The sequence below is a fragment of the Amblyomma mixtum genome, chromosome 2, assembly GCF_055824585.1.
Source record: "Amblyomma mixtum isolate Tamu chromosome 2, ASM5582458v1, whole genome shotgun sequence".
Classification (NCBI taxonomy): Eukaryota; Metazoa; Arthropoda; class Arachnida; order Ixodida; family Ixodidae; genus Amblyomma; species Amblyomma mixtum.
Genome location: NC_143013.1, coordinates 63,607,901 through 63,624,333, shown reverse-complemented (window position 1 = coordinate 63,624,333; position 16,433 = coordinate 63,607,901). Strand labels below are relative to the sequence as shown.

At 47.6% G+C, this 16,433-nt stretch overlaps 1 protein-coding gene across 3 annotated transcripts in view; it reads left to right on the top strand.

Annotated features, from left to right (window-relative positions):
* LOC149359539 (nucleoredoxin-like protein 2) overlaps positions 1-16,433 on the top strand; it is a 209,839-nt gene that overhangs the window by 177,937 nt on the left and 15,469 nt on the right. For 2 of the 3 annotated variants that reach the window (XM_089571733.1, XM_089571730.1), the window contains exon 2: positions 7,789-7,975. The exons of the other annotated variant lie outside the window; for it this stretch is intronic. The gene's annotated coding sequence lies outside the window, so the exon portion shown is untranslated. The remainder of the gene's footprint in view (positions 1-7,788; positions 7,976-16,433) is intronic. 3 annotated transcript variants of the gene reach the window in all.

Sequence of the window (16,433 nt, the reverse complement as noted above, 5' to 3'; positions counted from 1 at the left end):
ATGCCCCTTAAAAGTCATTGCGCAAAACATTCGGTGGAAGCACCTGCCATCGCAGGGTCATCGCTTAACCGCTGCACCACTGCGCCCGGAGTGGTATGAGGACTCCCAGGGATCTATGAATGTAGAGAATCGCCAATTTATCTCGTATGGGCTTAAGCCATGAACGCTGTCGCGGAGCTAAGTCTGATTTTACCGATCTTTGTCTGAAGCTCACTTGACGTCGAATACTAAGCCTCGAACCGAAACCGAAGCGAAACCGAAGTCGAAGTGCATCTAGTTTTCATTTCCCTAACCATGTTAAATCGTTCGCCAAATATTTCCCTGTCTTTCAGTTTAGGGCTTTCCCTTTCCTGTCTCTCTCTAGATCGAGAGAGACATAACCACGAAGCTCAGTATCCTAATACTTAACACGCCAGTAATTAAAGAACTGCTGTAATTGGCAGCTCTCTGCCCAGCCTATCGCGCGACGTTTCAATCTCAGAAACACGTCTTCGAAGCCAGACATGGGCACGTCTGCCAGCATGGGAACCACCCGCTGAGTAACTGCTGCATCGCCTCGTCAAAGTAGTAGTAAGGCAAAGTATGCGGTTAGCCGGGCGACTGATGCCTTCTGCCACTAACGAATGCTGGAGCCCGTGCTCAAATGCGATAATCTGACGTACAGGTGGCTTGTTTCAGGCCAGCTGGTTGGCTAGTGTCGAAGGTTATACAACAGCGAAGAATAGATGCCGTTGCTTTGAGCGCAACTATGGCAAGCTTTAGACACTTACTTAACGCACTGAAACCAGCGTTCTTGCTTCTCTTCTGACGTGGCGTTACTAGGGAATAAATTTTGTAACAGCGAATGTTTATTTTCATTTTGTTATGGTAGCTGTCCTCAGCGTTTGTGTCAGACACAAAGTAGTCATGCCTTGGTCACGCCAAGCTAGATGAAGCATGCGATGGCTGTAAAGGTACTGATATACTCATTTATGTAACATTAATATATCTGCATAAATAACCCTTAATTTCATTGTGTGCTCTAGATACTCCGGTGAGCTGTGAAGTGCGCTGTAGAAATCATGTACGCACTGTTTCAGGCCAGCGTACACGCGCAGTACGACCTATGGCGCGCACATATTTGTAAATAGTAAGCGATTTAAATGTTTGCTTCCCATTTCTGAAAATGTATAGTTGTCGCATGTACCTCGGCATTTTTTCCAGTCGAATTGCCCAAGGCAGCAGCTACGTCACCTCAGGGAGGAGCTTCGTGCCGAGCTCCGCGGTCTTGCATGCGTAATGAGAGTTTGGACTGAAATTTTAGACATGCATATATCAGAACCCAGACGCGTTACTAAAATTGTACAAAACAGAATAGTCCTTGAATGCCACTGCGTCGATGTTATCAATATAAACATGCACGCTAACTGCAATAAATGAAAATTTGATTAATGAATTTCATTTGATCAATTTCTTCAATGTTTGCGTCTGCCTGAGCACACAAGGCATCTAAAATAATGACTTTTGTGTACTGCTTTTGGTGTTTTTTTAAAGATCAATAAGACCTAATTTTGAACAGCGTGTACATTGCGTTCTCCTTTTCGATATAGAAAATGGTTATAAATGCGCAGTATGTATTCCCGCAAGATGTCCAAAACATATTCCCTCAAAAGTGTGAAATTTAGTGATTAATTCTCATTTTTTAAATGCGAAAGCATATCTTGCCTTGTGGATGGCATAACTACGAGGTGTGTACTCGATAAAACGACGATGTTAAGTAAAGTAATCAAAAAATTAAAGAGTAATTAATGAAACAGAACAGGTAATAATTAATGCAATGAAATTATAACAGGTAATTAATCTCAAAAATTTTTAACGAGCGCACGAGAATGAAACAAGCGCGAAAGAAGACACACACCACAAGTGCCCGGCTACGGCGCTTTGTGGTGTGTGTCTTCTTTCTGTCCTTGTTTCATTCTCGTGCGCTCGTTAAAATTTTTGAGATGTGCAACCAACTAGCCCGCCAGTTCGTCCTGAGGTAATTAATGATTGATAAAAATAGTGACAGTAAAAATAGTTGGTGATAGTAACAGTTACGAAAAACACTTGCTGTGGACTTGCCCGGCTACAGCTTCCGTGAGACGACGCTTCCTAAGAAAGGTTGGCCTGCGATGGGACGTTGCAGACGACTATCGCATGCGGACTCAAGATAATCGCTTTATCGCGAACTTTTGCCGCTTTTTATGCGAGGCTTGTTTACGCTCCTTTTTATAACTTTCTCTCCCTTTTTCATTATGCTTAATGGCAAACAGCTTGAATAAAAAAAACAGTTAATGGTAGTAATAATAGTGATAGTGACTTCATCAACCAGTCACGTGATGGGACCCAACTAGCCACGAGATAGGAACGTGTCTAAAGCAGTTGTCTACGAGTTGATGACATCACAAAACTAAAAAAAGGCACAAAAAATGCCTACACAATAAGTTCCGTCCTTCCTTGTTAGTTCGTTTTTGGATGCCGACATGTGCGGTACTCGAAATACGTTCGCATTTCCCCTTAAAATTTTTTACCTGTTCATCGTGCACAATCCTGCCTCGTTACTCTGCAACCATTATATCAGCAGCAAATGATAATAAAACGCCTATGTTATAATAAGGCGAAAGCCTTTAATGCCTCATGCTGTCGTTAGCAATCCGTGTCGGCAGCCGTGTCGCCAGCCGTGTCGACAGATGTGTCCCCGTTTTGACGGGTGTCCACCGAGATATGTGAGACAGTTACTGCGTAATTTCCTTTCCTCAAATACAATTTTCAGTTTCTTCATCACGGCCCCTCTTTCTTCTTTCACTGCCACTTCCTCCCTTCCTGTACGGTGCGGTTAAGGCGTCCACCGAGATGACTGAGAATTACAGCGCCATTTCCTTTCCTCAAAAAGCGTTGCGTTCAGAGGGTAAGGCATCGCGCCGAACGGATGGTGGCGTTCTGTGGACTCCCTGGCATCGTGTTCCTGGCAGCGCTACAACACGCTGTCGCGTTCCACTCCTAAAGGCGAAGCTTAAGCGCTATTAATTAGCAGTCAATTAGTGCTGAGTGATTGATCAGTAATTAGTCATTTAGTAATTTGTCATTACTTCGTCATCAATTATGTGTGATGTCATCCAGTGGTGACGTCACCAGTGTCACATAGGCAAAGTGATGCGGAAAACGCTTTCGCCTCTACGCACTTTAGACAGTCAAAGTGCCCCCTGAATTTAAAAAAAATGACGACATTTGCAGAGATCAGCGGCGCTGTACATCTGCGGTACACATGCTGCGAGGGCAACAGCTCCTCCTTGTTTTATTGTCATTCTTGCAGACAGACGCAGCAATCGTCTTGTGAACCTTCCTGCGCGGCACTCGCATATTCTCAGAGCTGCGCACAGTGCGATCCGCAAAAAAATTGGCAGCGGCTTAGCTCGGCTATGCCAGGATATGCAGCGAAAGCGATCGCAACGACGAGGCAAGTGGTGTGACGTCATGTCAGACAACGGCGGCGGCTCCGCGGCGATGGATGGATGGATGGATGGAAGAAACTTTATTGTCAATAAATTGGTGTTCTTGACCCTTACGGGTCACTGGGCGCCGTGGTCGATCCTTGGTCCAGGATGCCGCACTTAACTGCTGCCATCGTGGCTCGGCGCACTAGGAATCGTTGCGCTTCCTCGTCCTCGCTGGCCAGCAAGTGCTCCCACTGCATCACACTCGGGTTTATTCTTGGCTCTAAGTCTGCCTTAGGGCAGGTCCATGTGATATGTTCTAGTGTAGGTTTACCCTGACACCACGGACATTCGTCTGCATATTGTGTAGGGAAAATCTTGTGTAGTTTATGAAGGTGTGGGTAGGTACCGGTTTGTAGTCTGCGCCAGTCTACCGCCTCCTCTTTGGTGAGCCTTTTGTGTGGGGCTGGGTAGCGTTTCCGCTGATCCCTGTAATGATCGAGTATATCTGAGTACGTGGGGGTAACTGGGTCAAAGGTGCCTGTGGTGCAAAGTGCTGAGTCTGCTCGGTTGACGTATCCTCGAGCTAACTCGTCTGCTGCCACGTTGCCCCTCATCCCCTCATGTCCCGGAACCCACACTATACTATGTTTAGTGTTTTTGTGTCTTCTCGTCGTGTGTAGAATATGATTGGCGATGCTGTCGATCCTGCCTCTTGTGTAGTTTCTACATGCTTGTTTGGAGTCCGTCACTATAGTGAGGTTGTGTCCTGTTGCGTTGCCGTGCGATATTGCGAGAGCAATGGCGGCTTCTTCAGCTGCTTCTATGTTTGGGTTGTTGATCGTTGCGCTGGTTATTTCTTGCCCTCCTTCGTCTGTTACAACGGCGATTGTTTTGCGTTGGTATCGGTACTTTGCTGCGTCCGTGTAGACTACGTTGGGATTGTCGCTGAGTTCCCTTGTGAGTGCTCGGACTCTGGCTTGTCGTCTTTCATGATGTAAATTCGGATCCATGTGTCGAGGTATTGGTCTTACCCGGATGTTGTTTCTGTCTTCATTATTAATCTGTTCCTTGTCTCTTGTGTACCTAGAGGTAGCCGTAATTTCTCCAGTAGGTGTCTTTCCGTTCTGGTTTGAGTGAGTCTGTCTAATTGCGCACTACGTTGCGCTTCTCGTAGTTCGTCGAAGGTGTTTGATACTCCCAGGGCCATTAGTTTTTCGGTTGGTGTGGTCATTGGAAGTTTGAGCGCCGTTATGTACGCTTTGCGTAGTATGCTGTCGATTTGTAGAGTCTCTTGCTTGTTTAGTTCGTGGTAGGGGAGGCTGTACGTAACTCCATCTGGGGGTACCAAAAACTCAATGCCAAAGGTAAAAGCATAGCAGAAAGCACAGAAAAATACTGCATGGAGCTAGCTAACGACCCCAAAACTACGACGAGGATAGGAAACAGCGCCTGCAAAGACACCACGCCTGACCTAGCCTTCTCAAAAAACAACGAGAATATCCAATGGGAAAATACAATGGAAACCTTAGGGAGCGACCACTTCATCCTTAACTTAGAAATAGCCGCAGGAGAAATGAAGACATGCCTAGGGACTGCCAAAATCACAGACTGGGAAGCCTTCAGAAACCACAGCGACGAAATAATAAAACCGATAACCAATATAGAAGAGTGGTGCACGGAGCTTATGAAGGTCAGACAAAAATACACGAAGATGATCGTTCGCACGGAACAACACCCAGACGTAGACAGCCACCTTCTTCACCTATGGGAAGCACGAAGAAGCCTTATCAGGAGATGGAGGCAGCAAAAACACAACAGGAAACTCAAGCTGAAGATCGCAGAACTGACTAAGAAGGCATCAGAGCACGCAGACAACATCGCCACGCAAAACTGGCAACAGTTCAAGGAAACACTTAGAGGAACACTAGGCACGGCCCGAACTTGGAATATACTAAGAGCTTTGATAGACCCCACAAAAACCAAAACGGAAAGCGGCAAGTCCATGAAAAAAGTACTCCACACCTTCCCTGGAACGGAAGACCAACTAACACAAGCACTGAGGGAAAAATGCTACGGCACAATCATGCACTCAAAGCAAGACCAAGTATAGACCGGCGAAAACAACCCCGAGATGGATAGGCCAATCACCGAGGAGGAAGTAAGGGCAGCCATAGGGGAAGCAAAAAAGAATACGGAAGCTGGAAAGGACAAAATAAATAACGCTACCATTAGAAACATGGGAGACACAGCCATCGCCGAGCTTACGAAGTACCTAAACGCTATCTGGGAAAAAGGAATCGTGCCGGCGGAATGGAAACATGCAGAGGTAATTATGATACCCAAGCCGGGTAAAAGACTCCAAATTGAAAACCTAAGACCAATCTCCCTAACCTCCTGTCTAGGGAAGATATACGAGAGGGTGATTAATGAAAGGATCACAAACTACATGGAGGACAAGGGATATTACCCTGATGCCATGTTTGGCTTCAGAAGGGGACTGTCCACGCAAGACGTACTCCTACAATTAAAGGAGGATGTCCTCACTGAAATACCAAGAAGCGGCGAACACATAGTGCTAGCACTCGACATAAAGGGAGCCTTCGATAACGTGGGACATGCGGCCATCATGGAAGGTCTCATTAACATAAACTGTGGAAGCAGAGCCTTCCATTATGTCAAAGCCTTTCTCACGGAACGAACAGCTACGATAGGCATCGGAGATACAAGATCGGAGAGCTTCACGGTGCCAAACAAGGGTACCCCGCAAGGCTCAGTAATATCACCGCTACTATTCAACATAGCGATGATAGGACTCACGAAAGTACTGGACGAAATAGAAAACATCAGCTACGCAATGTATGCAGATGACATAACAATATGGACAACCACAGGCTCCCTAGCAGCTAAACAAGAGCGGCTACAAAAAGCGATCGACCATACTGAACAATACGCCAGGGCCAGAGGATTATCGTGCTCAGCAGAAAAATCAGAATACGTAAGAATCAAAAAGGTATACGAAAATACGACTCCGCGGCGAGGCGCGCGGTGTGACGTCATGCCAGATGGCGCGGCAAGCGCGAAGCGTCCGCCAGCTGCGGCGGTTGCTAGGCAACGGCTCAAGGTCGGTCTCTGTGCCTCCGCGGGGCGCGTGTTCGCCAAATGCAGCCGGTACAGCCAGTGATGACAGCGCCGCCCACCGGCAGGTAGCAGCCACCTTTAAGGCTGGTTATAAATCTTCATTCAGAACGACGGCATGACATCGCCGCTATGGCGCAGTGGATTAGAGGCACGTGTTGCGTATGGAAGGTCGGCCGTTCGACTCCGCTCTCTATACTGTAATTTTATTGTTTTCTTTTATTTCATTTTCCAATTTTTTTCCCCTTTTAGGTCGCAAATCGTGATGCTTAGTGGCATATAACGCCGTTTAAGATTTTCAAAACATTTTCTGCATACTTTTACACAGATTATTCACAGCGCTGGAATATCAATTTTGAATTTAAACTAAATATTACATAGTTAGTAACAATAGGTTGGTATAGACTTTTAAGCATTATTTAGGGAATAATTATCCCTTTTAGGTAAGCCGTTGTGACAATCTTCAGTCACCGTGATCAATTCACCGTGGTTTCAAGCCGTGTGGCTGTACAGGCTGCAGTTGGCGAATACGCCCCCGGGGCACCGCCACAGCGACATCGCAAGTTCGTGGCTAATGAAGCTTTCGCTACAAAAATGCTGAAAAACGAACAAACTGCTCGTTATCGGCTAGTGCCTTAACTGCATAAGTGAAGTCCACTAAAGTCTATTTCCATGTTCAAAAGTGAAGGCTTTCTTTGGGACGACATACAGAGTTGCCGTTCAGGTGCGGGCGCACTCTTGGCGACGGCCAACCAGTCTGTGACGCTTGTCCGTCGACCCTTTCGCCAACGCAAGTCACGCGGTTCTCGTATGCGCCTGCCTGAGAGAAAAAAAAAAAACGATGAGCAGTCAAACATTTAACGCCTAGATAAGACGAGGACCTCTGTAAAACTGTAGTATGATAAGGAATGACCGGCATCTAGAGAAATCAAAGGCGCTGCTATGGCCTCAGCTCGGGCACGTGCCGACTAGGATGATAACGCCATATGAGCAGCGGCGCGAGATTTGGCGAGAATTTTGTCTGTGCCTAGCAGAGCAAAGCGGCGGCGGTGGTCCGACGTTATCCTCCCAATTCATGCTGGCCGTGCGAAACCGACCTTGCCTAAAGAAGCTAATGAATTACCCCCCCCCCCCCCTTTTAAAGCGGGGGGGGGGGGGGGGGACTGTTGCAGAACCCGGAATTTCTGTTCACCTACAGTGCCCGAAACCGGCGCTTGACAACGTTGTATTCGTGGTCGCCATTCGCCGGACCATCGGCTGCCAACATGGGATCTTCGCCATCGGTGGTGAAAGGACTTCTGCCACGGACTTGTCTTCGGAGTGCATTGACGTGACCACAGTCTTCTCAAAGCCTGCCGCCATATCAGCCGCAGGAGCAAGAAACGGTGTGTGCGACTACAGTCTGTCAGTTCCGCAGCTTATACGCCGCCGAATACGCGAGTGTTGTGGCTTTAAATTTGTCATTAGTGTGTAAATTGCATTCAACGCTGCGATGAAAATTCCTGTAGATGCGTTTATACCGTCGTGCTTGTCCTCTGAAATACACAACAGGCGCAAATTCAGGAAGCGCAGCTGCAAGCAGTTTGTGCACGGGGCCTCGACCTTATTGCTTTCACCTCTGCTTCCTAAATTTTCCCAGTGGTGTCTTTCAGCGCACGAACACGATCGGTCTTTGGGCGGTCTAGAAGTTGCGCGTCGGCCGCCTGTGCTGGCGGATTGTGTTTTTAGGAAACGGTTTGAAAGTCTACGCTGGTGCTGACGCACAAGTTTTACGCAGCAGCGTATACAGCTCGTTCGGTCGATAAGCCGGGGCTGCGTAAAAACATCATATCATGCTAACCGTTGGTCGCACAATGTTCCGGATGGTGTCATACGGTTCAGGGTTTCGTGCAGCATAAACTGACCAGTTAAGTTAGAGCCTAGCTTGCGGCAGAGATTCCAACCGGTGACCTATGATCGGGGCCTGCGTAAAAACGTATCGTGGTAATTTGCGGTTCCAGTTACTGATAAATGATTGGTGTGTGATAGGCGATGACGACTCAGTTAAATCATTTTAATGACTTGATTATTTGATTAAAGGAATGAAAAAATTGAAAACCGGGGGTTGAAAGGCGTCAAGGTGCTCAGAATGAAAAGGCAATGCTTGATGGTGCTAGTTATGAAAATGTGCAGTGTACAACTGCTCGATTAATTAAGTTAAACCAACTGAAAAATGAATGAAAAACGCGTTCAGAGGCGTCAAACTGCTCAGAATTGAAAACCTAATCCATTACGCTGTCGCGTCATGCCCTTAACGAGGAGCTTAAGTGTCCTCTCAAATTTGCTTGCAATATGTGCTGAAGTTCAACACGTCATGTGGCCATGATTCGCGCTCAGCAAAAACTGATAAAAACACTAAAAAGTGGGCTTTTCACGCATAGTTATGCTGTTAACCTCTCGGTGAATGTTCATGTCTATAATCATCAGCCACAAAACAATAACAATATGCTTTATGTATGTAGATCCCATCAGACCTGACTGTAGCAATCCAAGAACTAGAAGACCTTTTCAAACAACTCGGAACCATACCTTGTGTTCAGGGGCTTTAATGCTCGCTCTTCTTTTTGAGAAAGTGACGGGACCGAGAGAAGAGGGCAAAAAATGAAAAATTTTATACGTTCCAATAATACATGCCTATTAAACAAAGGAAAGGCCACTTACTGTAGCCCAAGCTCGGGTAAAGTAAGCTGTCTTGATTTGGCTTTCACATCACCTTTAGTTTTTAATGATTTTATACGGGATATTTTCGACTGCCCTCTAGGAAGTGATCATTGCGTTGCAGTTATTAAGTTATCATCGTCAGCGCCTATCGTCCCAACCAGACCACAACGCTGGAAGTTCCATCGAGCTGATTGGTCGCTTTTTGCAACCCATGCCACATTAGACAAAGTATTTTGCAAAGAGCTCAGCACAGATGACATAAATGGAAAATTCACTACTTGCGTAATCTCTGCAACGAGGGATAGGTATCCCCCAAACTAAAGTGTTTGTCCAGAAAAAAAAAAAACAGAAGGTGTGGCGGACTCAAGAATGCACAGCCGCAAAAAAGAAAAAAAAAACAAAGCATGTGGTGTATTTCGTATGTATACGCCATGGCAGAGTTTTAAAAAAGCTAGAGCCAAAGCGCGCTACATTCGTCAAAACGCAGAAAAAAGCTCACGGCAGAATTATATTTCTTTTATCAGTAGTTCCGCCTTTTCAAAAAAGTTATGGGAGCAGGTCCGAAAATTTAATTCCGACTACTCAACTTTCACATTTCCTGTGCTGTTCAGATTACCTTATAAGAACAAGCATTGTGCATACCTTCCATATTCATATAGTTCCACAAACATGTCACACACGTACCAGCTTCGAGCTGACCACTTAAGGTTTCGGGCTCGAATGTTGGGAGGCAGCAGGAGCGAGACCTAGCTGCCACTGGAATGACGTGTCCCAAGTTGGCCCTAATCACCCATTAAAGGTTGTGCTTAGGATGCGAGCCGCTGGAATCACTGGAGGAAATTTCGCAGTGACTCAGGAACAGCTCGGCTCCACACGTCCCCAGCTGGCTGGACGACCGTTGTTAGCAGGTCGATGATGTTACGGGCTTAGCGACCCTACCGCCATATATGGTGGATCTACCGTTCGGACACTATACCCATATTGCCTGAATGTTAGAGAGAACGCTCAACTCTGCCGTATACAAGGCAATGGTATGGACCGCTATAGCTGCCGGGCATGCAATCTTCTACCGATTGGCGCTCAGCCCTCTCGCCCAACGCTGTGTTCCGAGCGAAACCAGGGACAGTTCGGTGGTTCACTGCGAGGCAACTCGTAATTGCCTCGCCTTATATCCCGCAAAGACTCCATGTGGAGGCGCCTTATGCGCAACTGGGGAGAGCCGCCGAATTTTTTGGCTGCGTTTCACTGTGACGGGCACTGTGATGCGTAATGCACTGGGGACCGCCGTGCCCTATCGAATGTGGAGAACGGTCCTCGTTAAGCGGAGAATCCGGTGTCATGGTTTGCATCGCCGGCAAAGTAGCCTAGGTCACGTGAGGCTGTGACGTCATCACAACCTGCCCACTGTGGCAGGGCCCGCCGCGGTGGCTCAGTGGTTACGGCGCTCGGCTGCTGACCCGAAAGACGCGGGTTCGATGCCAGCCGCGGCGGCCGAATTTCGATGGAGGCGAAATTCTAGAGGCCCGTGTATGTGCGATGTCAGTGAACGTTAAAAAACCACAGGTGGTCAAAATTTCCGGAGCCCGTCACTACGGCGTCCCTTATAGCGTTAGTCGCTTTGGGACGTTAAACCCCAATAAACCTAAACCTAAACACTGTGGCAGGTGGCACTGCAGCTGGATCTCACAAGCCCCATCCATCGCAGCACCTGCCATCACTGGGTGGTGGGGTCGAGCGCTACCGCTGCACCACTGCGGTGGTAGTGGCATGAGGACTCCGAGCGATCTATGAATGTGAAGTACAGAATGACGTTCTGCATATATGGAACCAACCCTCTACGCTACCGTGTCCCCTTCAGTTTTCATTGGCCCTTCGGACCTTAAATTTTTTTGCGTCCTCCATTACGGCAACTCTTGGGCTCTTCTGCTCCCACCTCCTTCCCTTCCCTCACATCGCGGTTGAGGTGTCCACCGAGAAGTTCAACCGTTACTGCGCGATTTCCTTTCCTCAAATACCACGAAGTATGTTCACGCTGCCGTGTTCTGATAGAGGCGAAGCGCAAAAGGCGATGGGAATCTACGAAATGTGCATTTGATTTCGGTTTCAGCTTTATCGTGCTCCGACATCGCACAACGCAGGAGTCTCGAGCATTACGACTGCATTGAAATTTTCCGATTTCGGGTCAGCATTGGAGCACAGTAACCTCAGATCCACGGCGGCGGCCGGAACGGTTGTGCTTTGCAGTTATTGTCAGTGGCTTTTCGTGAAGAATTTTCATGGAGACAAATATACATGCCGTTGGTATTATGGAATATTTCCTTAGGGCTACGCACAATGGGTGTGCGAATAGTAGGTACTTTCCCCAAACCGAACTCGAGATAAGTTGTGTAGCCTTGCTACAGAATTTGCTATGAATCAGATATTTTGACGAGTATTCGGTACTTGTACGAATTCTCAGCGAGCAATCGTGACTAATACCGAAGCGCTGCTTTGGCAGTTGTAGCTGCATCTGTCCGAAGAAGGAACACTGATCCTTGTTATTTAAGTAGCCTCCTAGTTAGTTCGTCTTAAAGTATTCTGATGTACTACGCCGATGACAATGATAAGCCGAAAAAAGCTCTCTTCTAGTTAAGAAAGCCTATTTCGAAAAATTATGTAAAGTGCTGACTTTAATGATGCAAGCGTTTTTTTTGTACATAAAAAAACAGAAGTTGTGGTGGACTCAAGAATGCGCAGCCGCAAAAAAAAAAACAAAGAAAACAAAGCATCGGGTGTATTTCGTATCTATACCCCATGGCATAGAACCTATTCATTTTTAAAAAAGCTAGAGAAAAGCGGGCTACATCCGTCGAAACGCCCAGAGAAACTCAAGGCAGAAATATATTTCTTTAACAAGTAGTTCGGCCGTTTCAAAGAAGTTATGGGAGCAGGTCCGTAAATTTAATTCCCGCTACTCAACTTTCAGACTTCCTCTGTTGTGAACCCCAGGTACTCAGATTACCTTGTAAGAAGTTTGTGCATACCTTTGACATTCATATGGGTCCACTAACATGTCACACACGTACCAGCTTCGAGCCGACTGCGTAAGGTTTCGGGCTCGTATGTTGGGAGGCAGCAGGAGCGAGACCTAGCTGCCGCTGGGATGACGTGTCCCAAGTTGGCCCTAATCGCCCATTAAAGGGTGCGCTTAGGGTGAGAGCAGCTGGAATCACTGGAGGAAATTTGCCAGTGACTCAGGAGCAGCTCGGCTCCACATGTCGCCAGCTGGCTGGACGACCGTTGTTAGCAGGTCGATGATGTTACGGGCTTAGCGACCATACCGCCATATATGGCGGGTCTACCGTTCGGACACTATACCCATATTGCCTGAATGTTAGGGAAAACGCTCAACGCTGCCGTATACAAGGCAATGGTATGGACCGCTATAGATGCCGAGCATGCAATCTGCTACCGATTGGCGCTCAGCCCTCTCGCCCAACGCTGTGTTCCGAGCGAAACCAGGGACAGTTCGGTGGTTCAGTGCGAGGCAACTCGTAATTGCCTCTCCTTATATCCCGCAAAGACTCCATGAGGAGGCGCCTTGTGCGCAACTGGGGTGAGCCGCCGAATTTTTTGGCTGCGTTTCGCTTTGAAGAGCATTGTGATGCGTAGTGCACTGGCGACCGCCGGGCCCTGTCGAAAGTGGAGAAGGGTCCTCGTTAAGTGGAGAATCCGGTGTCACGGTTTGCATCACCGGCAAAGCAGCCTGGGTCACGTGAGGCTGTGACGTCATCACAACCTGCCCGCTGTGGCAGGGCCCGCCGCGGTGGCACAGTGGTTACGGCGCTCGGCTGCTGACCCGAAAGACGCGGGTTCGATCCCGGCCGCGGCGGTAGAATTTCGATGGAGGCGAAATTCTAGAGGCCCATGTATGTGCGATGTCAGTGAACGTTAAAGAACCCCAGGTGGTCGAAATTTCCGGAGCCCTTCTCTACGGCTTCTCTCATAGCCTGAGTCGCTTTGGGACGTTAAACAACAATAAACCTAAGCCTAAACACTGTGGGAGGTGGCACTGCAGCTGGATCTCACAAATCCCATCCATTGCAGCACCTGCCATCGCTGGGTGGTGGGGCTGAGCGCTACCGCTGCACCACTGCGGTGGTAGTGGCATGAGGACTCCGGGCGATCTATTATTGTGAAGTACGTTGTTGTTGCGACTGGGAGAAGGATTATTTATTTATTTACAATACTGCCAGTCTCAGTAAGAGACCGTAGCAGGTGGGCATCAGTACAATATAGAGTACAATACAGATAAATTACAAACAGATCAACAAAAATGAGAACTCTTACATAAGTGTTATATAACTGCTAGTAGGCAGGTTAGCAAACAATAGCCGCCGCGGTGGCTCAGCGGTTATGGTGCTCGGCTGCTGACCCGAAAGACGCGGGTTCGATCCCGGCCGCGGCGGCTAGAATTTCTTTGGAGGAGAAATTCTAGAGGCCCGTGTACTGTGCGATGTCAGTGCACGTTAAAGAACCCCAGGTGGTCGAAATTTCTGGAGCCCTCCACTACGGCGTCTCTCATAGCCTTAGTCGCTTTGGGACGTTAAACCCCATAAACCAAACCAAACCAAGCAAACAATACCTTGAAAATTCAGAACTGAAACAAAAAGGAATCAAGTACAGCAGGAGTCGTTCATTCCAGCAAGCATGCTAGTATTTTAAGTATTATACAATAGAAACTAGAAGGAAGCGAAAAAGAAGGTAACGGGTGGCAATAGGCATGCAATCATCCTTAAATATAACATGTCAAGAAATGTCGATAAGTAGCTGTTGGGCAGTATCTGGTAAAATGTAGAACTATTGATATTTTACTGATTCTTGTTACATTCTACTAATCTTGAGGTGAAGGAAGATAGTGAGTCCGACATGGTAATCGATGGATCGAGCTGATTCCATTCGCTGATTGCTAAAGGAAAGAAAGAATGCTTGAGTGTGTTCGTTCGGCATGAGTATTCCGTCAGCGTGTGCGCATGCTTGTGCCGGGATTGCCGTGACTGTGAGAAGGATGCATATTTAGTCACGTCTACACTGAAGGTGTTCTGTATTAATTGATATAAAAACTTCAAGCGGGATTGTTTTGCCCTAGATAATAGTGATGGAAGGCTAGATGATGCTGCAAGATCGGTAGGGGAGTCAGAGGGTTTGTATTTGTTATGAATGAACCTTAAAGCTTTTCGTTGCACTCTCTCAAGCCGAGTGATGTTAGTGATAGAATGCGGGAACCAAACAGTGCTTGCGTATTCCAAGATTGGCCTCACGAGGGTAGTGTAGGCAAAAAGCTTGGTATTTTGAGGGGCCAAACGTAAGCATCTTCTAAGGAAACACAGCTTTCGCAAGGCAGCAGATGTAACATTGGCGATATGCGCGTCCCATCTTAGCTCAGAAGTTAAAGTTAACCCTAGGTATTTATGTTCAGAGACCCTTGAAAGCGTTGAATCATTGATGCTGTAGTCATAGTTATATGGCTGTTTTTTCCTGGTGACTCTCATGCAAACGGATTTTTTATTGTTTAACGTCATCTGCCAGGTGTTACACCATTCAACAATTTTGTGAAGAGAGCTGCTTGAAAAGGAAATTGCACGGGCCTGCCTACTGGCGCGAGCCGAGCCGCCACCGTTGCCACGTGCAGATAGTGGAGAGTTTAAAGATAAGAGGATTGATTGATTCATTAAAAACATCTTTATTTGTACAGTATTCTCAGAACATGTGAGTAGGTCGCCTAGTCCGGTAGTCCATTGGCTGCTGCTGCTGCGCTGGCCCTCCCCACCAGCCAGTGCTGACGATCAGGATCATCGCTGAGCAGAATAGCCTCCCACTGCTCCTCCGAGGGGTTGGGAATGGGGTCAACTAAGGGATTAAATTGGCATGCCCACACCATATGGTAGTGGTTAGCTACGTCTCCACAGTGTGAACCCTGCGGAGAGTATAGTGTAGGGTACCACTGGTGTAATTTAGCTGGTGTTGGGTATGCGTTGGTTCGTAGTCTCCTAAGGGCGTTCTCTTCTAACTTATTGAGGGATTTGTGTGGTGTAGGGTACTTCTTTCTGGCTGTTCTGTATGGCGCGAGATTGTCAGCATACACTGCTAAACCTATCAGGTCACGGCACCCTTCATGGTCATCATGGGGAGACGCCCGGTATAGAAGAGCTCGGGCGTGCCTGTGAGCGGCTTCGTTTCCTCCTGGTAGTTCCAGGTGACCGGGAAACCAGATGACTGAGGCCTGGTTGGGTGGATGCTTAGTCAGCAATGACAACCCTGACTTATGAATTAATCCGTAATTGAAGTTGCGACAGGCGTTCTGGGAATCAGTGAGCACAACGGCGTTGGGGTTAGATGCTACAGCTAATGCCTCCTCTGCGTGAGTGGGGTTAGATTTTTTCACCGAGGCGCAGTTCACCATCGACCCTGAAGGCGTTGAGACTACAATAGTCATGACTCAATTCTTTGGTCCTGCTGCGTCCACGTAAAGGGTGTTAGTTTGCTTGTACCATTTCTTCTGCAGGGCTTCCCCTCTTGCGTTCCTTCCCTCGATGTTATACGCGGGATGCATATTCCGCGGAATGGGGTGCACGTTGATGCGTCTTCTCACATCGCGTGGGACCTCTTCCCTTTGGTCAATTGTATAGGGCTGATTAACACGGATCTTCTAGAGCAGTTCTCTGCCGGGTGTTGTAAGTGCGAGCCTATTGAGTTGTGAGAGCCATTGTGCTTAGGAAAGAGTGAAAGAAAAGAAAAGACGCGCGGCGCAGCAACAACCGCGTACGCCGAAGCGGACGCTGGCTGAAAAAAAAAAAACAGATAAGCGGCCGGAGCCGCGCTTCGTCACCACCTCCAGTACAGAATGATGTTCTGCATATATTGGAACCAACCCTCTACGCTACCGTGTCCCCTTCAGTTTTCATGGGCCCTTCGGACCTTAAATTTTTTTGCATCCTCCATTACGGCAACTCTAGAGCTCTTCTACTCCCGCCTCCTTCCCTTCCCTCACATCGCGGTTTAGGTGTCCACCGAGAAGTTCGACCGTTACTGCGCGATTTCCTTTCCACAAATACCACGAAGTATGTTCACGCGACCGCGTTCTGATAGAGGGCGCAAAATGCC